At 36.8% G+C, this 25463-nt stretch overlaps 1 long non-coding RNA gene across 1 annotated transcript; it reads right to left on the bottom strand.

Annotated features, from left to right (window-relative positions):
- Positions 1 to 3400: 3400 nt before the first annotated feature.
- LOC136847020 (uncharacterized) lies at positions 3401 to 10744 on the bottom strand. Its single transcript, XR_010855581.1, has 4 exons — positions 10574 to 10744; positions 9782 to 9924; positions 4602 to 4739; positions 3401 to 4021 (listed from the first exon to the last, which is right to left on the bottom strand). It is a non-coding gene; the product is annotated as an uncharacterized lncRNA (long non-coding RNA).
- Between the last annotated feature and the right edge of the window lie 14719 nt (positions 10745 to 25463).

Raw genomic sequence — 25463 nt, 5'->3', positions numbered from 1 at the left:
CCTTTCTCCCGTATGCATCGTGCGGGCAGTCGTTCCGTATGCGTCGTGCGGGCAGTCCTTCCTCCCGTATGCGTCGTGCGGGCAGTCCTTCCTCCCGTATGCGTCGTGCGGGCAGTCCTTTCTCCCGTATGCGTCGTGCGGGCAGTCCTTCCTCCCGTATGCAATCCTGTCTCTTCCCGTCTGTTAAGTGTGTGCATTTTCTTAATTATAATAGCGACAGTTTACAAATTTCAGTTTAATTAACTCTTGAATTCTGCATAAATTTCCTTAATAATAAATTTCACACTATGCTTCAGTTGCATTTTCTGAAATTTATATTTGACGAGTGTTAAACAATAAGAGTCCAGTAATTCAGCAATTCTCTACCCCCATATACCACCTGGGGTTCGTCAGCTCCCCCAGGGATCGCTGGCCGTTCTTAGGGGGGTACTTGGGAACAATTCATTTATGTCTGAAGTATGTCAGCGATTAGCGGCTTTTGAAAGTTACAGTAATACCATGTATGTAGCTGATGGAAATTTATTATTTTATAATTATCTAGTCTTCCTTTTAAACCATTTCTTTTGGGGAAATGGATGTGAAAAAATGGGTACGCGATTAACCCAACATTAGTTAATAGATTGTCAGAAATTCATTGTATGCACTCCCCAAGGAGAGATTCAGTTTGTGAAACGAGCAGTTAGAATACTTGTACTTCCCAGTACTTCATTATTACACCATACGAGACGAATAGCTGATTGATAGTGAGCAGGAATTGTCAGGGAGCAATGCTGCCCTAAAATGGAAGACTGCACTGCCTGCAAAAATCCGAAACTGAGAAAAATGGTAGATACTCCCTTGCCTTACTACTGATTTTGCAGATACTGCAAATGGGATCCCCACAGTAATCGTGGAAAGCTATTTGAAGAATCATTCTGAAACTGCAGTAACTAGTGTATTAGTGTTTCACGATCCCAATAGGCGGCATATCTCAATTTCGAAAATTTTGCAGATACTACAGTTCTCCATTTTAGGGCAGAATGCATGCACGTTGAAATGCAGTAACTCATCTATTACCAAACTGGTCGAGTCTTTTGAAATAGGAACTGGAATAGCAGGCATCACCACTTGGGCTGTAGGAGTATAACTACCTAGAACAACAATAACAGCTGTTGCCCGTTGTTAGGAACGCTACCTTAACCTTAGGGATTTCGCCCATTAAAGGAAGAGGTATCAGTGAGTAACTAGATTTTTCGTGGAGTTTGATAAGTCTCATCAAAAGCAATTGCGGTAGACCGCCCAGTTCCGTTCGAACGAAAAAGCCTGGTTTTGTACCTGTTTGGTTCTCTCCCAGTGGTCTATACTCGCGTTAGGCCTACATAATCTACAGTATCCCAAACATCCCCTGGGGAGTGGGCTTGGGGCTAACCAGGGCACTCGCTGTATATTTCTATCGTATCTGGCTGATCAAATAAGGTATAGTACCTATCTTTCTTATAATGAGGGGATTGGTCATATCTTGGGTAATTAATAGCAACGAAACTATTCAAATGACGATAGTATTCCCTAATTTGAGTACTGTAGTGATTACTGTCAAAGGCTTCTGGTAACTGTTGTCTTTTATTTTTTATGTAGTTATACTTTCACGTAGTACTATTCGTATCTAGAAAAATTCGAAGAATTAATTTTTTTTATATTTGTGCTCATAATACTTAAGATGCTGTCATGTTAAATGAAACCTAAAATACTTTTTTTAATCACAATTCGAAGTTTTTTGTTGCATTTTTAATCACAGTTCGAAGTTTTTTGTTCTTGAGATTCACAACGAACTAAAATGTGAGGACTGTGTAGTAGTTTTTGCTTGAGCTATTCATTTTCTTATCCAAGGTATTGACTGTAATCACTTGGACATAATCACTAATTTATGATGGATGATACACAGAGTTGTATTTAGATCCTGGATCTAGATTTTAAAAGATCTAACTCAAAGATGTAATTGCATATTACTCATGAAAGATTTGTGATACATAGTCCCTTGCTATGAGTCATATGCGTTTGTTCTGTACATAACTATGCAAGCGCATTTTGTATGTAACTTGAAGGAAGAACTTGTAAGCAGGATTTGTTCTTTTGAGGCCTGTCTAAAAAGAATTAGTATAACATTTTCTTATGTGTACCAAGTGTGAACTGCAGGCCACAGATTGTGGACTCGGCCAGATCAGAGCTCTAAGTATGTAACGGTCTCTCAGAAGATTGTGCCCAACCATGTACAAAATTTCCTGGCCAACAGAGTGCTCTTTGAGATGGCGAGTCAAGGGTAGAAATACCAAAAAATATTCAGCCAATATAGATGTCTTTGCTAAGCAGGCTACTTGATTAGTTTGTGAAGTAAATTAATATGGTTACCATACAGGCTGTTATTCCAGCAGGAGTAATAATGTAAATTGATTTCAGTTCTTCAGTAATACTGTATGAATTGCATGTATCACGTATGTAGCATATATAGCGAATTTTTAAAAAAATTTCTAGAAAAACAACAAAATAGCCCTAACTAATGTTATAGTGGTGACATTTGACAAATCATCACTAAGTAATATTTTGTATATATTTTATATTTCAACTCAAAACATTAAGTTAAAATATTTGTCAAAATGTTAAAAGTGCCCTTTTTTGGAAATTTAGAAAGGGCCACTAGCGCTCAATAATTTGAGCGACAACATGGGACAAGGGCTGTATGCCTGCAAAATTTAAGCGGTGTAAAAATAGCTTAAATTTTAAAAGAATATTAGCCCCTTGTCAACTGTTGCCGTTCATAAACCATTGAGTTCTTTGGTGATTATTTCCACATTTCCAGAATAGACACTAACAATTTTTCAGACAAATATTTTTAACAAATATGTTTGAGTTGAGATGTAAACTGTTGCATAAAATAAATACTTGAAGGGTTGATAGGTCAAATACCACTGTAACGGAATTAAGGCTATTATGATGTCATTCTAAAATCTTTTATGCACTGGTTTGTGTTACATACTTGATGCATGCGATTCATATCAGTAACTGAAATCGATCAACATTTTTACTCCTGCTGGCACAATGTAATATTATGCTAACCAAACTTACTTCACAAATTAAATGAAACAGCCTACTTTCAGTAAGGACAACCGTATTGGCTGGGTATTTTTTGTACTGTATTTCGACCCTTAACTTGCTGCCTTGAATAGTTTTGGCAAGAAATTTTGTGTACATAGTTTGGCACTCTTCTGAGAAATTGCTGGATTTCTGCTTTGACCGAGTTCACAATTTGTGGCCTGCAGGTCACATTACATTTACGGAAAGAAATTAGTAACGTTATTCTTTTGAGGCAGGTCCAAAGGACACAAAACTCACTGCTTAAGGTGGCACAGGATGAGAGTTCTCAAAATTTTTAACTGTTTATAATATTTTAATTATTTTTCTCAAAACTTTTTTCTTTTTTGTTAATTGAGTTTTCTTCAGACAGATAATTTTGGACAATACAAAAAATTAAACTACTTCAAGATTTTATTTGGTATCTTCCTTTCAAAAGGGCTACAGGAGCTGTCCACATTTTTGTTGTTGTTGCTCTTTACACTGATGTGGTGACAAGCTCGAGTTCTCTCGCCTTCCTTATTGGTTGAACTCAGTATCATTTGTTACTCTCTATCTAAAATGGCAGCCATCTCTCTCTCACAGTGGTCGTCTACCTGTTGTTCTCTCTAAAATGGCAGGCATCTCAATGTCTGATGTCTCTTCGCAGTGGTCAGTCATCTCACTGCTTGATGATAACCTTCGCAGTGGTAGTCGACATGTTGGTCCCTATAAAAGGACAGTCATCTCAATGCCTGACGTTTTTTCTTCGTAGTGGTCAACCATCTCGCTGCTTGATGATACCGTCTGCACGTTTTGCTCCCTACAACGGCTGTCATCTTGAGCCTGTCTTCAAAATGGTCTTCTGCATGTCCTTATGTCCTTCTCTTAAATCAGTCTTCTAATTCCTCGACATCCTCTTCAACACCACAGTCATCTGCAAAATAAAAAAAATAAACCCTCCAATTACTTAAACTTGCTAATTATAGAACACTGTGTTCAAGAGTATGATTAAACCAAATCACGTTCCTGGCATTAATATGAAACACATTACGCTGCAACTAACTAAACTGACTGACGTGGCTGGCAACAATTTAGGTAACATATCTTTCATATATTTAGAGTTTAAAATCTTAATGCAATGTAACATATCAGCAGTCTACCTCAAGAGAGAATGCTTTGAATTTATTAAAGTACTCATAACAGACAAATAATGCATATGTAAGACAAACTATGTAAGAGAGAGAGAGAGAGAGAGAGAGAGAGGATCTCCTAAACAGAAATTCAAGAGAAAACTACATACTGTTGACTTGAGAGAGAGAACTACTGTACACACCCGAGAGAAAAATTACATACCTGAGAGATACATTACATACCACAGACACACATACAGTACATTATATACCAGCGAGAGTACATTATATGAGAGAGAGAGAGAGAGAGAGAGATATTAAGACTCCATCATATAACTGCCATGAACCAAATAGAGGAAAACTGAATAAAGAAAATTAACTTACTTTCTATGCAAAACCGCCAACTAAACTCTTGTACAGCTTAATTTCATTGTGAATTTTTTATCTTCAAGAATTAAAATAATTAAAACTTAAAATGTCTGACTTCTTTCCAATACAGGGCTTTCTTCTTCTGCATCACATCTGAAAAATACATGTTCATTAATTTTAGATGAAAGCTTTTCAAATACAAGAAAATTATTTTACTGTGCAATACTAATGAAACTTTAGTTCATATTTCCAATGCTTTTTTGTCCTTTTGTTCTAATCAATTTTTACTTTCAAGGTTTTTAAATCTACTGAGACCGTAGACGGAATATGAAAAAGGCACTATTAAAAAATTGTCAGCCCTATTCATGTTTACTTCAAAGCCTGACAATATTTATTAATTTAAGCACAGATTCGTGAGGCCAAAAATCTTGAAAGAGCTAAAGACAAAAATAGTAACACCTATGAACATCATTGTTAAATTGGAATATTTTCAAACTTTAAAATTTGTCAGTTGGCAGTATTACTGTTTGGAATTTTGCAATGTTATTGAGACAAATTGCTTTCTTTCCTAAGTCTATTGTATGCCCAATGTGTGTGATGACAGTGCACTTTCATAGGACGAAGTGTGGAAGCAACTTAGCACTTCATACACCAAAACCAAAAGTGTTATGGTTCTGAACGTGAATAATCACAAGTGAGATTTTCCTAACAGAATTTTTTGCTAAATACATTGATATGCACAGAGAAGTATTTTGCTAAGGACTTGCAGGACATTCCTTTGTTCATCAATAGCCTTAAGTTGAATGCAAGTCAATCCTTTGCTCCTTTAGGTCGAAAAATTACACCATCACACATGCACACCCTGATGAACGGTGAGTGTTCCATGTCCATTACTGTCAGGAGGTGTGCACACTTATCAGAAACGAGAGATGAGAGTGAAGTCAAGTTAAAACTAGCCATTACTGGGACAGCACGCTGGTCCAAATTATGGAAAGGAGAGAAATGTTAGCAAGAGAAAACTAACACTGCCTCACCCACCATCTCAAACATAGCCAAAACTAATACTGCATCACCTACCACTTCAAAGATAGCCAGTCTGCAAACCAGGCAACCTTCGATGATTTCATGAGCAACCTTCGATGATTTCATGAACAGCTGGGCAAACAAGTGGTACTGTACACATTTGTGCCAAAGCACCTGAAATTACCATACTTCCAGTTCTGTCAGCAAATCTACATTAGTTGTAGAAGCATCAATGCTGATGAAAATTCACACAGGAAATTTCTTAGTTGGTAGCCTAGTTGCAAAAAGTTGTGTGGAGGTCAACATGTGACTCTAAATACCAAAGTATGAAACTAATTTAAAATACTTTCAGGAAAACTATGAGCAATGTACCCACAAACCACCAAGAACCTAAAGGGAAAGCACCAAAACTAGAAACAAATCTGAAGGATACAACCGAACCACATGTCTCAGTGGCCACAGCACAGACAGAGGAGTTTTAAACCTTTTCAAGGTGGGCAAAGATGATTGCATTGTGAAAATAACTCGACACATTCATGTCCAGAAAATGGCCCTGAGCCATGGTAAACATACTCTTGGGAAATTCCAATGCTCAAAACCTTGCTCCAGGTCACCATAACCTACAAGCCTTACAAATCAGTCCCTAAGTTTCTGCAGCATCCAGTAATGTAGGCCTTGTGTGTCCACCATCAAGTCTACTCTTTATAAAAATGAGTCTTTTCATATCAGTAATCTAAGCTGTATTATTATTATTATTATTATTATTATTATTATTATTATTCAGCAGATGAAACCTGTTCATATGGAACAAGCCCACCAAAGGGGCCATTGACTTGAAATTCAAGCTCCCAAAGAATATGGTGTTCATTAGGAAGCAGTAAGAGTAAATAAAGGGAATATTGAAAGAAGAGAACCCACTTATTAAATAAGCAAAAGATAAATGAATAAATTAACAAATAGATAAAAATTTATTAAAACGCAAGGAGAATAGTGTTAGGGTAGTAATGCATTGCGCCTTCGCTTGAACTTCTGAAGTTCCAACTGCATGACATCCTCTGGGAGGCTGTTCCACAGTCCAACGGTGAGGAATAAAGGACCTCTGGAACTGAGAAGTTCGACACCGAGGCACATTTTCTGCACATTGGTAATACTGTTCAGCAAATCTGGTTGCTCTCAGCATATAAAGGAGATCAGATCAGGGATCAATTGTGAATGTGAAAGATCTCTGTTGAAATACAACTTATGAAAAAGTGACAAACAAGAAACCATCCGTCAATGGTCAAAGTCATAATTACTATTACGAAACAGAAACCTACCACCTATCTAAAAGAGATAAATCTCTAGCAGAACAAACATCCACACCGGAGGACAGTATTCTAGTGAAGTGAGTACAAATGACCTAAAACAGGTTGCACTGATTTTATCACTGTTGTAAATATATATGAGGCCTTACGAACAATACGTAACTTTTGTGCAGCATTTGCTGAAACTTTCATTAGATGTTTCTCAAAAGTTAGATGCGAGTCAAATGTTACACCAAGAATAGTTAAAGCTTCAGACTCGTTCAGCAAAGTTCCATCTACCTGAAGGGGAGGATGGGATGGGAAATCTGTACAAGATCTGCTAATCAACAGTGTTTTTGTTTTACAGGAGTTCAGCCTCATACCCCACAGACTACACCATTCCCTGACCCGGTCCATGTCCTGATTGAGGCTGAGGGCAGCTTCATTTCTCAAAAGTGGAGACTTAACTACAACCCCAAGTGTTGCATCATCTGCATACTGAACAATCTTGTTTTCCAGGCCAACAACCATGTCACTTGTATAAGCTAAAAATAACAGTGGACGAAGAACACTACCCTGTGGAACTCCAGACACAATAGGTCTTGGTTCACTAAAGATCCCCTCCACAGCAACTGGCTGCTGCCTACCTGTAAGGAAATCTTGAAGTAATCCTAAAACATATCCACCCACTCCAAGATTCTGAAGTTTATAAGTAAGTGCCTTGTGATTTACTAAATCGGAAGCAGATTTACTAAATCGAAAGCAGAACTAAAATCTATCTGAATTACTCTGCACTCAGAACCCTTATCAAGGTTCCCTTGCAAATGGCATGTCGAATCTAAATGGGCATCACAGGTACCTAGGTGCTTCCTATATGCATATTGACTATCAGCTGACAATCCTTTAGATTCAACATACTGAAGTGTCTTAAAAATAAGTTTTTCAGCAATTTTGGAGAGCACAGTGAGAATAGAGATTGGCCTGTAGTTACTGCAGTCTGCAGATATGCCACTCTTTGGAACAGTCACTGTATTACTAAGTTTGCACTCATCCGCAAAGATACTATGTTGACAAAAAATCTATAGAACTACTAAACTTGGGAGACAACACACTAGAAACTTTTTTAAAAAACGAAGGGAAGAAACCAACAGGGTCTTCTTCACCCTAGCTATCAAGATTATTAAGAATTTTCTTAACATCCCTGGAGCAAAATGCAAATTTTGTAAGAAGAGGTTCAGGATGACAAGTATCAGGGAGATGGACATCCTCAGCTGACTGCTTGACTTCAAAAGCTTGATGAAGCAGTTAAGCCTTTTCCTAGGGCCAGTAACCAATCTACCATCACCTGCTAGTAGTGGTGGAATGGAAGACAAGCATGACCCAAAGATAGATGATGTCAGTTTGGTCCACAACAGATGAGGCTGAGTAATTCCTTCAGGTTTCCTATTCAATGAAATATTGTAATTTCTCTCAGCTGTACGGTAGGTTCTATTCGCAGCACGGCGAGACTCAACAAAAATGGTGTCATTTTCATTTGAACAATTTCGTCTGTTTGTCACGATAGGCTTGTCTATATCTATCATCAAACTATGTCTGGTCATTTGGTCCTAAATTTGATGACCTTTCTAGGGACATATCTTATTAAAATAGCCATCAGCATTTCATTTAACTTCTTCTTGGGATCAGGATCTAATATAGCATCGGAAGTATTAAATGCTTGACAAGCTTCAATAATGCGATCCCAACTGGCTCTGGATTTCAACCAGACCGTTTTCCCAGTAGTGGAAATAGGAATATTCTGATTGACAGATGTGTCCATCTCAATGGCACAATGATCACAAGTTCCTGTATATTCATAGACCTTGGACTTTACAATAGCTGGACCATCTGTGAATATGAGGTCTAATCTGTTACTTTGCCCTTCATTACTACTGTACTCTCTTAATTCCTGCTCCACTGCCAAGTGAATGAGTGTGTCTGTGTGGATTGTTTTTTTTACAGGTTTGTAGGCAAAATCTGACAAGCTTTCTATTAAGTGGCAAAGTCTGATAACTGACGTGTAAGTGGCAAAATTTATCAGTAACCTGACCCACTGGAAAGTGGGAAAACCTCATGCGTGACCTTACCTACCATTAAGTGGCAAAACATGACTGGTAACAAAAACTACAGTATAGTACACACATCAGACACAGAAGATTAACTACTGCCATCAGTAATTCTTTGTAATTTCTAGTCTCACCTGACCTACATTACATTTGCATTCAGTTTACGAGGTTAATCTGCAGGATTTACCACTCTAAGGAAGCCCAGCAAAAACCATAATAATCCTGATAAAACTTCTGCAAAGATGATGGGCTCCTATAATTTCCATAAAGGCTCTGGTCAACATCAGTAAATACTTAGTTTTCTTGTCATAAGGCACACCTGGCTCTACACCCAAAGGCCTATCAGCACCAATTTGGGTGTTGTTACTGCAAAACAAGTGGTTTACAACACCAACAAGGGGCAAAACCATTCAAATCAAATCCAACACTGGAATAGCACAAATTTTTGCCAAAATCACAGACAGTATGACACCATAAAATTAACCTACCCACTTCAACACCTATATGCTAAGCTAGATACCTGTAATAGTTGTTGGTTTCCATCATTCAAGAAAGCAGACTTTTAATTAAATATTTTAGCGTTATCTCTGGGGGAATACAAGCTTAGAACTGTATTTCTACTTTAGCAAAGTCCTATAGGTAACCAATGTTAGCTTCACATACTACAACCAACTATTTTCATCATGAAATCTTTGAACTGATAGCAAAGCTCTTGTCCAGTGTTACTTCATTTTTTTTATCAACCACACACTAAAGGCTTTTCTAAAACAAATGGCGAACTTACTTAAATCAGTTGTGAATTTAAGGATGCCAAGATAACACTAAACCAGATGTTCAGGTGGTGAGCTGTACTTCCTCATGGTGATTTATCCAGTTGTCTTCAGATGTCATAGATCAGCAAGTTAGAAGTTACCAGTATTTCCAATCCTGAAAAAGCAAATGCCTTAGAAGTGATGTCTGATTCCTTTCTCCCTTTGAATTTTACACTACTTTGATTCGTTTATGTAGTTTTTTGAGAGAAGCAGCAAATTCGGGAGCATTAACAATTATAACCAATCCTGAATCACAAGAAATTGGTTGCCAGCAGGAGCTTGTCTTGACATTGATTGAAATGTGGATTATTTAATGGCAGTAGATGATCATAACACTGACTTTACTTGGAATAGTAAGCTAAGACTGACAGAATACAAACCAATAACAACACACATAGCTACTGGTAACTGGCAATATCCCACAATCTCTTAACACCAACATCACTTGTGTCTTGCTGTTGAAATATGATTGAGACTTGACATGGGGTAGGCAGGTTGTAAATAATTAGCAGGTTGTAAATAATTAATGTCCAAAGAATTACATTTTAAATTAATAGAATTTACCACATTTGGATTAAACGTTTACGAGAAAATATTGTCAAGTTGAAAGACTAATTAAATACACAAGCCTAAGCTAACAAAGTACTGTATGTGGAACCAGAACCTTTTATCTATAAAACTACTTAAATGTAAATTATGTATGCTTATTAAAGAATATAATTCAAAATAAACTTAATATAACACAACACTTTGGTTAGTCTTACACCTTGTTACTAAATCTTCATCAGTCATCTTCCCTGGGTTTCTTAAAAAGTTGTTTATCAATTTCTTTAGTAGGTTCCAACTAGGGAGTTTGGAAGCCGTGCCGTGACCATCTAGATTAGTCACAGCATACTCTAAATTTATCTAAAACAAGCCTTTCAACTGGTGTGCTGAAAAATAAAATGGCAATGTTGAATTTGATCAGATGAGGGTACATCACAACTACCAATAGTAATGCAAGATATTGTTGTTGAAGTATAATTCCTGTCTTCTTCTGTATACAGGCAGTCCCCTGGTTTACGACGGTTCCGGCTTACTGACGTTCGAGGTTACAGCGCTTTCCAAATATATTCATCAGAAATTATTTCCCGGCTTACGACGCATGTTCGGGGTTACGACGCGTCAAGATCAAAGAAATTTGGCCCCAAAACGGCAGAATAATCATAATTTGAAGGTTTTTTTATGCTCAATAATAATGCAAAATGCACAAATTAAAAGTCTTATGATTTTGACGATTTTCGACGATTTTCCGGTTTAATTTTCGGGTTACGACGAAGAACGGAACCCCGTCGTAAACCGACCGCCTGTAATCCTAATACGACAAATATACAATAAGTTATGCCTTAAAACCAAAAACTCTATAAGGGGAATGACAGAACAGTGCACACAACCTGTAGGAGAGTAGTTTGACCTAACATCAGCTCCAGTATTCCACCTATTTAGCATTCAATCATTGGAAATAGCAATTGCTCCTTCGCAAATTGTATGGGGTAGGAGTCTAGGTCCCAAATATCTTCCAATAATCGGTAACAAAGTAATGGTTACTTGAAATAGAGCTATGGACACACTAAGAAATATCACATTTACCCTATTCTGGTGGAAACCTTGTTCTTGCCTTAACCCCTGTTCCATATACTGCATCTGACAACTCTGGAGGAGACATAGTGGGGAAACTGGAGTTTTTCAGTTGGGGAAAACCATAAAACAAGGGGTCTGCACCAACAACAATGGTGAAGTGTGCAAAAAACTTATAGATCAAATATCACGGTTGAAACCTAACCAACATACCTAAAATAACCTAATCCAGGTTCAAGCCCTTTGACCCCTGGACCCCCACCTAACATAACCTAAATCAAAGTCTTTAATTACCTGGTGCATGGTGTCACTTTAAAAAATCAGGGTAATTTCACTATTAATTGCCATAAATATATTTTTCTGTTGTATTATGATGTGATTTGAATGATTTTGAGGTTTATTTCCATCGCAAATGAATACTTATCCTTCCCCGGCAAATAATATACTGTATACAAAATTAATAAAATTACTTGTCAGAATACTGACCCCCCCTCTCCAGTAATAGGAAAACTGTGTTTACTGATTACAGTTTTGCCGCATTAGCTAAGAGGCAGTATTCTGACAAGTAATTTATTAATTTTGTATACAATATCATTTGTCAAACAACATTTGCAGCCTCAAAATCATTAAATCACATCATAAACAACAGAAAAACCTATATTTTAAAAGCAATTAATTCCATAAGTGAAATAATACCAAAATCAGTGAACCTTACCTTAATCAGAATCAGAACTTTGGTTTCCTACTGAGGTTCCCCATAACAGTAGGATATGAGGGGGTCCAGCTCAACTACTAATTTGCTGCCAAACATCATCAGCAACATTAACACATTAAAAATTTGTAAAATTTTGCAGTACTGCCAAAATAATACAAGGAACAAGAGTTACACGTCTGCAAAGGAGCCATGATTAGGAACTGAAGTGCTAAGTGTTTTCAACAACGGTTGAATTCCAAAATCTCACATTATTGTGAAACTCGGAACAAAAAAAATCAGTTTGTTTTCTGCACTGTCCACATACTGGAATTCCCCGATGAAAATGGATTAAAGACAATGATACTTGGCTATGTTTACCAGTAATGCAAGTGGGGGAAAAATCAGCCCACTTACATGAACTTCAAACCAAAGAACTCAAGAAAAAGTTTAAGGAACAATATTCATCAATAAATATCTCATTGACAGCACATGTGATTTATTTTAGTATGCTTTCTTATTAAGTATATCAAGGAGACCTAAGCACAAGGCAAAAAACTCCAAAATCATTGAAGTTTTTAGCCGAGCAAAAAAAAAAAAAAAAAAAATTCACCAGAATACTATGAATGTACGGTGGTCAGGACTGTAGCCTTCCAAAGCCTTCAGAACATCATACTACATATCTAGTACTCATGTGAATGTGTTAACAAATATACCCCGGTGTCCTAGGTTAGTTTAGGTTAGTGGTTAAATCAGTATGCAAGCCTATGCAGTTTATACTACTGCAAACATTTTGGCTATGGTTAAAGAAAAATTAGCATTTTCAACAGCCAGACAGGACCCAGCAACTTAGGTTAGGTTAAGGACCCAACACCACAAATACTACTGCCACATTTATTTACTATGGCAAAACCCTTCCTGATTTGCTTGGCCTAACCTACACAAAACTGCCCAAGGGAATTAATACTGGGATCCTAGAGGCACAGCTACGACTTGTTAGGAAATGCCTGTATTCACACTTAAAATTCTGCTACTTCAGCACAGACCTATCCAACTGTATATAGTTTTTAAAGTTTTAATAGAACTTACATAAAAAACCGTTTTAAAATTTTTATACAACTGATTGCATGTGTTTTTTTCATAAAGAATTTGTCAGAAATGAATAATATGGATTCATGAAAGAATTTTTTCACTGTTCAAGGAACTGGGTCATAAAAACCTTCTTCCTATTTACCCACATCAGAGGCCTAAACCTTAATTTTCCAGAACTACCCATATTACTTTAAGGATATAACGAACAGCACACCAAAGCCTAAGCCGCAGTGTATCAAAGGCCTACGTCCACAATAAAAAGACTTTCTGAACTTAAAATAAAAGATAATTATCAGGCCATTAGCCTGTGTTGAACTATTTCTTCGGAAATAGGATTTATATTTTATGCTAAAATATTTCCTTTGAAGTAGACTCATATATATTAAGTTAAATGCTCTAATAACCACCATGGAAGGAATTCGATATTGTTTCTTGGCGGCACAATGTGGACCCTCTAAACACAAAATGATTTCATAATAATTGCTAGTACAATCTAGCCTACTGGCTAAACAACTGCACAAGTGGTGCCTATCACCCTGCTTTGAATTTAATTAATTTAACTGGGGAGCTGCAGAACATAAGACTGACGTTCATCCAACAAGTGATGTTGGGCTAGCAGAACTATTCATTCAGTGGTGAATGAACACATTAGAATAGGTAGGTTACTCTAGGTTATTTCACTAGCCAGATGCTACTTATGAACTGTAAAGTTTCTGAGGTACTTAGTACTATACTAAATCTGTTTTAATAGAACTGCATATTTACAAAACTGTTTTCCCTAAAAACAACCAATATATGCCTCTTGTTGACTTGATGCAAGATATAGCTACTGGGTCTAGGTTCAAATTAAAAGCTTTTACAAATTTATAACAAAATATAATTAAGAAAAAAAAAAAAAAAAATATATGAATAATATATGGATTCATGAAAGAATTTTTCACTGTTCATATATAACTTGGGTCATATATATATAATATATATATATATCTAGTACACCAAAATTACATCACAGGCTTTAATGCCTCACCTACTGAACATCATATGAAAAAAATGTAACTGAAACAGATATATATCCTAGTATCAGAGTCCACTTGGTTAAGCAATGTAAACACGAAATAGGCTATCAGGGTACTCTAGTTATAACCAACTTTAATGAAAATCTCAAACAAGTCAGTCATTACTTTACTAAAGCTTATTGCGAAGGCACTGAAATCTCAATGAATATAAGATTTACAAATATGATTCCCACAGTTATATCTTGGAGATAGGCCTATCTTTTTGAAAAAAACAAGACTTACAATCATGAAGACTTAAAAATGACTCGTGGCAAATATAACAGTTAAATAATGAGATAAGCCAAATGATGTTGCCTGTCATAAATTGAAAATTCCATATTTCTTCATGACAAATGAAATCAGGATTTTGGTTTATTTGATGATGACAAAGTTACAATCTTATAACCTTTGTACAGAAGGGCAATCTACAACAAACTTTAAATACACATTTTTTCATACAAACTAAAATTCAATGTTTGAAAATTAAATTTCACTTTCAGGTTACGAACAACAAAACAATAAGTCTTCAATCAGAAACCCTGCATGGATTCACACATACACAGTAAATTGTGTTTTCAAATAATAATTTTATTAAAATCACCATTAATAAACCTACACTTCACCTTGGCGTTAATTAATTATGATGGAGGGCTTTGGTGTTATTGAACGTACATATGAATTACACTGAAAAAAGCGGTGTTCACCTATTTATATACATCACACCCGTTAATATGCACAACGTCAGGCAGAACAAACAAATGGCACGAAACACTACGTTACTATGGATTCATTTTTATAACCAACAATATTCCACCGGAATTGTCAATATATTCCTCCGCGTAACAAGAGAGGAACTGAATCCGTGTTTTTAAAAATAATGGTAGAACAGTTTCAGTAATTAGGAACTACTTAGCCAGGAGACTGAATTCACCGAGTGTGTTACAGGGCTCGTCACAGAAAATGGGTTATTAAGCTAATTACACATTTTTACAGTAAGAGGCAAATTCAACCTGTAATCCTCTAATGCGCGTTTACGCTCAAATAAACGCTGATTCGATGATTAAAGCATTTAGCGTCGTATGTACAAGAGTCGTTTATTTATTCATCCTGACGATAATCACATTTATCGCATGAATATGTGAATGACCAATTGCGTTTTGTTTTGCTAGATTAGCCGATTCGTTAATCACGAAAAAATAAACATATAAATAAATCCCCTGATTTTGGCCCGAACGGGTTGAATGAAGGTTTGATACTCCCGGATTACTTTTCGAGATAAAAGAGTAATGGTTACTTTGGCAGAGGACAGTGGGTTTAATGAGTTAAATACCATTGAAATGAATTAGTTATTACTTAAGGAAAAACTCACTGAATCATTTCTCACTAAACTACTTAAGCTTAAGTATCTGTTTGTACCAAGTAATCGCTCTCTCTCTCTCTCTCTCTCTCTCAATAAATCATTTCTCACTATGCTACTTATGCTTAAGTATCTGTTTGAAGCAAGTAACCGCTCTCTCTCTCTCTCTCTCTCTCTCTCTCTCTCTCTCTCTCTCTACTTATACTTATGCTCAAGTATCTGTTTTTACCAATTTATCTCTCTCTCTCTCTCTCTCTCTCTCTCTCTCTCTCTCTCTCTCTCTCTCTCTCCACCGATCTGTCAGCCTCATTATCTTCAAAGAGCACAAAGGAAATCTGAAGCAATTAGCGTTTCTTTATGTGATATATAAAAAATTTTTAAAACGGGTAATTACAGGTTCTAAGCCGGACTGCTTAAAAACTATGGGAAAAATGTTATCAACATGATTAACAAGACATTAATTTCCAGACGATCGCGACATTATTATTATTATTATTATTATTATTATTATTATTATTATTATTATTATTATTATTATTATCATTATTGTTGGGTACAAGCTTCCTCTTAAGCAGATAGATAATGCAGTTAATATTTAGGATAGATATTTTGGCAAATATATGCATTTATTTCTACGCTCCTATATCGCGACATTATTATTTTTATTATTATTATTATTATTATTATTATTATTATTATTATTATTATTATTATTATTATTATTATTATTATTACTGGGTACAGGCCTCCTCTTAAGCAGACAGATAATGCAGTTAATAATTAGGATAGATATTTTGGCAAATATATGCATTTATTTCTGCTTCCACGGTATGTTTCAAGTTATATTTTTTTCATTCAAGAAGTTATGCAAATTCACTGAGTAGATGCTAATATGCCAACTTTTTCTAATAAGGTAGTATCCTATTATGTAAGCCACGTTTGCAGTTTCAATAATTTAAGTTGAGAATGTTCTTCGGCAATTTCTTACTTCTTTTTGGTACCGAAAGCGTTCACTAATCTCGCATTATTAACAGATAGGCCTAATACCTGAATGTCTATAATATTTTATTTCCATACAGGTTAAAATGTGAAGGAGAATAAGGCTTTAGGTTAAAATGCTAATTTAAAAAAGCTATAACTTTTTTAAGAATTTTCCTAACCATTTTGTCATGATATTTCGTGATGCTGAAAACTTGCAAGTGATGTTTCGATCTTATTATCATATTTTTATCAAATGTGAATATTATGATTTTTTTTATATTATAATTTTTTTATCAGGTAATATTCTTGCATATTCCCAATTTTCACATCAGAAGGGACGCAGCGCAATCAGGTAACCTAATTATGCCCAAGAGATTCCTATCAAATGTTTCCCTGCCCCGAGAGATTGTCGAAGGAGCCCTGGGTGTTGCTACAACATAGGACCTGAGCAAACACACACACACACACACACACACACACACACACACACACACACACACACACACACACGCACACACACACAAATGAATCAAAGAACGCTTTTGAAAAGAATTATTTTTGGGCGGCCGGGCTTTTTAGATAAGCCAGTTTCTCTGTATGCAAATAAGTCAAGAATGCGCGCCAAGGTCTTGCCTCATTTGATATGCCCTATCAAAACAGAGATTGTTTTATTTATTTGTTGTCGTTTTATTTTCCACGAACCGATAATGGTTCACTTGGATATTGAGGTGTAGTCAACTCTCTCTCTCTCTCTCTCTCTCTCTCTCTCTCTCTCTCTCTCTCTCTCTCTCTCTCTCTCCTTCTTTTTCTCTCTCTTTCTCTCCCTCAATCTCTCTCTCTATTTCTCTCCCTCAATCTTCTCTCTCTCTCTCCCTCAATCTTTCTCTATCTCCCTCAATCTCTCTCTTTCTCTTTCTCTCCCTTAATCTCTCTCTTTCTCTCCCTCAATCTCTCTCTTTCTCTTTCTCTCCCTTAATCTCTCTTTCTCTCCCTCAATCTCTTTCTCTTTCTCTCCTCTCAATTTCTCTCTCTCTCCCCTCTCCCTCAATCTCTCTCTCTCTCTCTCTCTCCTCAATTTCTCTCTCTCTCTCTCAATCTCTTTCTCTTTCTTTCTCTCTCTCTCTCCCCCCTCTCCCTCAATCTCTCTCTCTTCTCTCCCTTCCTCTCTCTCTCTGTATATTCTGAACAACGTTCATACTGATTATTTTGTCTCTCTTGTTGGATATTCAGTTATTCCAAGTTTCTTTAAAATATTTTTCCATCTCATTTTTCGCGTCTTCTTTATAACATATTCCTTTGAGCAACTTCTCCCCGTATTTATACTCTTGTTTGTGTTTTTATTGCCCTGTTATTCCCTTTATCAATTTTTCGTTCTCGTGGAAGTTATCCCTTGACCTCAATTTCCATTTTGCTTTAGTTTTCATTTTCATTTTTTTTTTATTGACGTATGTCGCACTATCTGATCAAATTTCTATTTATTCGACGTAGTCTTCTCTCTCTCTCTCTCTCTCTCTCTCTCTCTCTCTCTCTCTCTCTCTCTCTCTCTTCTATTTATCAGGCCTTCTCTACCTTCAACAAGAAGAAGAATAAATTAGAAGTAAAAATGAATTACAGAGATTCATCCCAACGTAACTTAACTAACCTAACCTAGGGTGTCCCATTCTACCATTTTAGTTTTCTGAAAAGAAAACTATTGTGCCGGCTTTGTCTGTCCGTCCGCACTTTTTCTGTCCGCCCTCACATCTACAAAACTGCTGAGGCTAGAGGGCCGCAAATTGGTATGTTGATCATCCGCCCTCCAATCATCAGACATACCAAATTGCAGCCCTTTAGCCTCGGTAGTTTTTATTTTATTTGAGGTTGATTTTAGCCATAATCGTGCTTCTGGTAACGCAACAACACATGCCACCACGGCCGGCTGAGAGTTTCATGGGCCGCAGGTCATACAGCATTTTACCGAGACCACCTAAAGATAGATCTGTTTTCGGTAGCCTTGATTGTGCGCTGCACAGAAAACTCGATTGCGCCGAAGAAACTTCGGCCCATTTTTTTTTACTTGTTGGTGAAAGTCACCCCACACTGAAATACCAGCCTAATATGTCCCACTATTACAAACCTGAATTACTTTTTATGCCTTAAGTAATTTGTCTGAGAAATTCTACGAAATATTCTCCTCCCCTTTCCATTCCTTTCAAATAAGTCTTTGTAATATAAAGCGTCATATTCCAGCCCCGTTCTCGGTTCATAATCTCTCTCTCTCTCTCTCTCTCTCTCTCTCTCCACTCCACTGGGCTTTATGAAAAAGATATGGCGACTTTTATGACCCATATAACATTTTTTCATATACCTCGGAAAGCTTTCGAGTGATACTTCAACTATTTAATCAGTTTCATTACTCCCTTCAAGGAAGCGTTTCTCCCTATTTAAAACTTGGCTGGTCTCAGGCATACGATAGGGTGGCGGAAGGCTCTCTTTATTTTTACAGGATTTAAAGTTATTGTATTCCTTTTTTTAATTTTATGTACATTCTGCGTGGTTGGAAGATCTCTGTCTATAGATTTATATAGACCAGAGGCAGAAGTTCGAATCCTGGCAGGGGCAGATGCACCTTTTAATCATAATTCTTAAGTAAAAGTGAATTCATTTCTAAGCGATAATTGTGGCTTAATATTTGTGAGCATAAAAAATGTTCCGTTTGGGTAAGTGGCAAATCATCTTATACAGTGCGTACTAACATATATGTGTGTGTGTGTGTGTTAAGGTGTATCTGTATCAACATCGACCACACAAATATTATCTTGGATATCTATAATTTACTTAATAAAGGTGTAAGTTATTCCCAAGTACAAATGAATTCGATAGTAAATGATGGTCGTGGATTGATATTTTGGAGTATAAAAAAAAAGTCTGTTTGTGCCAATGATAAAACTTCATGCAAGTGTGTACGCGTCTGTGTGTGTTTGTGTATTAGTGTGTGTGTGTGTGTGTGTGTGTGTAAGTGTGTGTGTGTATGTGTTGAGGTAAAATTTAATATCATCCCAAGCTCTGTTCTAAAACCCTCGCTTGGCCAAAAGGAAAACAGATTACGAATGTTTGCTACACCTGTTCGAAAGCCTCGTTCAGGTTACGTCGGTTTCTCTCTCTCTCTCTCTCTCTCTCTCTCTCTCTCTCTCTCTCCGTATTCGGGTCAGACAGAATTCGCCAACATCCTTTGACTTCCCTTTTGATGCTGTTTTGTTTTTACTCCTCAACCTATCAACCTATTTTACATATGCATGGCTTCTCTCTCTCTCTTTATCTCTCTCTCTCTCTCTCCTCTCCTCTTTGTCTCTCACTTTGTTTGTTTGTGGAGTTTTTTTTCCCTCTCTCTCTCTCTCGGTCTCTCTCTCTCTCCACCCTAAGTATGTATCTCTCCTAGTACTTTGTCTCTCTCTCTCTCTCTCTCTCTCTCTCTCTTTTCACCCTATGTGTGTATTTCTTGTAGTCCTTTCTCTCTCTCTGTCTCTGTCTCTGTCTCTCTCTCTGTCTCTCTCTCCATGCTATGTATGCACCTCTTTCTCTCTCTCTTTTCTCTCTCTTCACGCTATGAATGTAGCTCTCTCTCTCTCTCTCTCTCTCTCTCTCTCTCTCTCTCTCTCTCTCTCTCTCTCTCAAATACTTTTCAAATTACGTGCATTGGACCTCGATGTTTATATAACAGAGTAGAAACGTTGAAGGCTTTATATTTATTCGGCAATGTCCGTGGCACTGGGCGAAGAGGTAAGGTCATTGAAGGTATTACTAAATCATTTGTTCTGTTGACCCGGGGGCAAAGGTTAACAGGGGTGGGTCAAGCAAGCGTTTGAAAAATAAGCTAGAAGATTTCTGTAAAACGGCAGTTCATATTGTTCCCAGGAACAAACGCACTGCACATACACACTCATGCACAAACATGCACACATAAGATATATATATGTATATATATGTGTGTGTGTGTGTGTGTGTTTAAAGTAGCAAAGTATTACGTTCGTTAAGAAAAAATGGAGTTGAAAAGTATGGAACCTAATTACTCAAAAAGAAACACACCCATCTTTTAGGACAGGGAAAACGTAAGCTGGATGAGAATTCCACACCCATACAAATATATATATATATATATATATATATATATATATATATATATATATATATATATATATATATAAAATATATAATTTCTGATGATAATTTATATATATATAATATACACACATTCATATTCGCTCTTGGAACATCGAGAGTTCCTTAAGTACGCCATCATTCTTCACGAGAAGCGAAGGTCATGAACGCCCCTCGGAAAATCCACTCGGACGAGCGTGAGATAAGGAGGCGAGGTGATCAGGCGTTACGGAATCCACGAGAACAGTCCGGGCCCCCACAGTCACCCTTCGGGATTCCTCCTCATTGATGAAGCATTTCGTGACTTTTCCCCGAGACACTAATCGCTTAACCCTGATCAGTTTTATATTATGTTTGAGGTCCTGAATCCCTGTCGGTAAAGTCAAGAAGCGTTAAAGAGATGTTGTATTATTTGTGATGAATGATATGTCTTATTTTTTTTTTTTTTGTTATTCATCTACTGATCTCATGTATTCAATGTATACATTCATGCTGGTGGGTGTGCCATACGCTAGCCATTACTGTGCGTAATTATCCATAGGTGTATACAATATATACAGTATGTGTGTGTATATATATACATATATATATAAATATATACATATATATATTTTTTATATGTGCACCCACACATACATACAGAAACATATAATCTGAAGGTAATTCTCTCTCTCTCTCTCTCTCTCTCTCTCTCTCTCTCTCTCTCTCTCTCTCTCTCTCTCTCTCTCTCTCTATGGAAATATACATGAGGAGAAAGAAAGGGTGATATGGACCAAAATAATCTACAATACTGTTTCCATAAGAAGTACACATGGGCCATTGACAAGGAAAGCATAACAGATTTAATGCATTCATACCCATTATTATTATTATTATTATTATTATTATTAATGACAGCAACAATAATAATCAGTACGACTGCATTATACAAACAGAAATAAACTTAGATTCATGTAAAATTCTAACGCTGAGTTTATAGCCCAACGCCTCCAGCTCTTAAATGTCACAGCAGCCTTCCTCTCTTTCTCTCTCTCTCTCTCTCTCTCTCTCTCTCTCTCTCTCTCTCTCTCTCTCTCTCTCTCTCTCTCTCTCTCTCTCTCCAGGAAATTTAGGCAAGAATTTGGAGGTCGGTAGTTTATACGCTGTTTGTCATAAGGGGAAAGAATAAAGCAATTTAGGAAAGAGCTATGCGGGCAATCTATTCTGGATGGCTTCTCTCTCTCTCTCTCTCTCTCTCTGGATCATGGAAGATGAGGGCTAGTTTTGATTTAGGAAACTCGGTCGCTTTTGGAACAATTAGTCAGGATTTGTCGAAGATTTTCCTCCTCTTTCTCTCTCTCTGTCTCTCTCTATAATCTAACATCTCAATTTAAGAAATTCAGTCGCTTTTTGGAACGATTAGTCAGGATTTGTCGAAAACTTTCCTCTCTCTCTCTCTCTCTCTCTCTCTCTCTCTCCCTCAAAACCTAACACCTCAAATTTTACCTATTCCATTCTTTTTTTCACGTCTTTTCATCACGTCGATACTCTTCTAATTTCTCTAATTCCATATTGCATAAACTATCAGTTCCTAAGTCCAACAGGTTTGCAGAATATTCTTAGATTATTTCAGTTTATTCCAAGATCTACCAGAAATTAAATTTTTTATTTCAGTAATAAAAATAATATAATTAATATTATTACAAAGATTATGAGTTTTAAATTATATTCCTCCAGTATTTCAAATTTGATCAATTGAATGAAAAAGTTTTTGATAAATATTCGGTACGAATATTGTCACCCTAATTAATATTATGGATTGTAAATTTACCTTTCAGTAAGGGGGAGGGATTAGGGGGGACTGTCGAGCCGTAGCTATATGAACAGATGTGAGCCATTTTTTTGGGGGGGGGTGGGAGCGAGGTTGGGCCAGAGAAAAATGTATTCATTTACAAGGGAATATTTGGGTACAAATAATACACTACTCACATATATACATAAGATATCAAACTGTGACAATCCCATTCTAAATTTGTTTGATATTAAGGTGTTTTTGAAAGGTAGGGGAAAGAGCAATTATTGATATATTTCTCTCGATAATTCACACAAAATTAAAAGGTGTTACTCAATCTAAATCAATGAAGAGTTCAGTCATTATGGTCAAAACTGCATCGCCTCTGTCATTCTTAAGATATTTTTTGATGATTTATCTCAATACGTAACAATCAATAATAATAAACAAGTAAAAAATGCGTCGTAGTTTTTTCGGCGCAATCGAGTTTTCTGTACAGCGTATAATCAAGGCCACAGAAAATAGATCTGTCTTTCGGTGGTCTCGGTATAATGCTGTATGAGCCGCGGCCCATGATACTTTAACCAAGGGCCGATGGTGGCCTATCCTATATCGTTGCCAGGAGCACGGTCATGACTAACTCAAACTTCAAATAAAATCAAAACTACTGAGGCTAGATGGCTGCAATTTGGTATGTTTAATGATTGGAAGGTGGATGATCAACATAAATTGTAGCCCTCTAGCCTCAGTAGTTTTTAAGATCTGAGGGCGGACAGACAAAGTGCAGACAGAATAAAGTGCGGACGGACAGACAAAGCCAGCACAATAGTTTTCTTTTACAGAAAACTAATAAAAATTTGAATTATTGTGAGACTCAAATCTCACTGCAACGTCCTTTGCTGAGATGCATGAAAATGTAACTTCCATGCAAGGTTTTCAAATGTGACATTTTTATAAAAATAAATTATATGATATTTTCACTTCAGTAAACATGAGTCAATCCAATAATTTTCAATGGAATTTTCAATGCAACTAAAGCGAAGTTCCCAACAACTTAATTTAAAACACGAAACTGAAGCAGTTTTTTTTGTTTAAATCGATCATTTTTAGATGAAAATTTTTTTCCTCACATCTTTTCACCCGGATCTTTCTTGAACTGAACTGAATTGAATATATTTTTGGGCCAAAGACCAAGCACCAGGACCTATGAGGTCATTCAGCGCTGGAAAGGAAATTGAGAGCAGGTAGGTCTGAAAGGTGTAACAGGAGAGGGTGGATATAATGTAATATGAACGGAGGTACAGTAAAAGGAATGAAAGGGGGTTGCAGCTAGGGGCCGAAGGGACGCTGCAAAGAGTCTCAAGTAATGCCTACAGTTCACCGCATGTGGTGCACTGACGGCACTAACCCCCTACGGGGAAGATCTTTCTGCAAAATCTAAATTAATTCCAAGGTCAAACAAACCAACTGCCGGAACAAGTTTCTCAATAATCATCTTATACCTCTTAATAACAACCTTCAATGTATCCACTTGTATGAGTAAACAGATTATCATTCGAACTTACGACTGACTGTTATTGCAGAGATGGATGCAGAGATAATGTTCAAATCGCTCGGAATCAATGTCACCAGTGATAGAGTCTTGCGCCATTTTCAGGATATGCAAATTGCAAATTATTTTATCAATTCAGGTCAAGCGAAAGCAATATTCCTCCTCCTCGGCCATGCGCGACCGAACCGTCTGATTGAATTACATAATAACATGACACGGATGAATTATTCAAGATCTAATCGTCATTATTATTGAGTTTACGAACTCACTGAGAACGTTTTACAGATATCAGATCCTTTTGAACTGATATGCCAGCCAGCGCTCTGCGGCTTCAGCTGCGAGAGAGAGAGAGAGAGAGAGAGAGAGAGAGAGAGAGAGAGAGAGAGAGAGAGAGAGATACCAGAATGAGAGGCGAGGGGAAGATGCTGCCACACGCTTCAGAAGTTATAATTAGGTTTGATCCATATCCATATATTTTGGTATCGGTAATTTCACGATTGGGTGAACGAAGTCTTAAAAACTCTACGGTGTTTGCACATATACTTTGGCCAGTCTGTCGCACGGGGTTGCCTGGTCGAAAATGTGAGAAGGGGTATCCTACGGGAGCTTAGAATCCTGCAGTTTAGTAGCAAGGGAAGAAGGGCGGATGAAATAAAGCACTTTTGCTATGTCTGAGTCTACATAGGGGCCTTATATTTGGGTTTATGAATGAAAACGTTGGCTAATCAGACTCGTAAATCAAAAGTGTCGCTTTCTAGCTCGAAAACTGTCGCTTTTAAATAGGAAACTGTTGCTTTCTAACTCGAAAACTGTTTCTTTCTAACTCGAAAACTGTTGCTTTCTAACTCGGAAACTGTTGCTTTCTAACTCGGAAACTGTTGCTTTCTGACTCGGAAACTTTCGCTTTCTAACTCGAAAACTGTCTCATTCTAACTCGAAAAATGTCGCTTTCTAACTGGAAAACTGTTGCTTTCCAAATCGAAAACTGTCGCTTTCTAACTCGAAAAATGTCGCTTTCTAACTCGGCAACTGTTGCTTTCTAACTCGAAAACTGTGTCGATAACTGTTGCTTTCTTAAAAACTATTGCTGGAAAAAATGTTACTTTCTAACTCGTTGCTTTCGAAAACTGTCACTTTCTAAGAAAACTGTCGCTTTCTAACTCGAAAACTGTCGCTTTCTAACTCGGAAACTGTTGCTTTCTAACTCGGAAACTGTTGCTTTCTAACTCGGAAACTGTTGCTTTCTAACTCGAAAACTTTCGCTTTCTAACTCGAAAACTGATAACTGTGTCGCTTTCTAACTGGAAAACTGTTGCTTTCCAAATCGAAAACTGTCGCTTTCTAACTCGAAAAATGTCGCTTTCTAACTCGGCAACTGTTGCTTTCTAACTCGAAAACTGT

The sequence above is a fragment of the Macrobrachium rosenbergii genome, chromosome 16, assembly GCF_040412425.1.
Source record: "Macrobrachium rosenbergii isolate ZJJX-2024 chromosome 16, ASM4041242v1, whole genome shotgun sequence".
Taxonomy (NCBI): Eukaryota; Metazoa; Arthropoda; class Malacostraca; order Decapoda; family Palaemonidae; genus Macrobrachium; species Macrobrachium rosenbergii.
The sequence above is the reverse complement of the archived record's forward strand: the minus strand, read 5'-3'. Positions and strand labels throughout refer to the sequence as shown.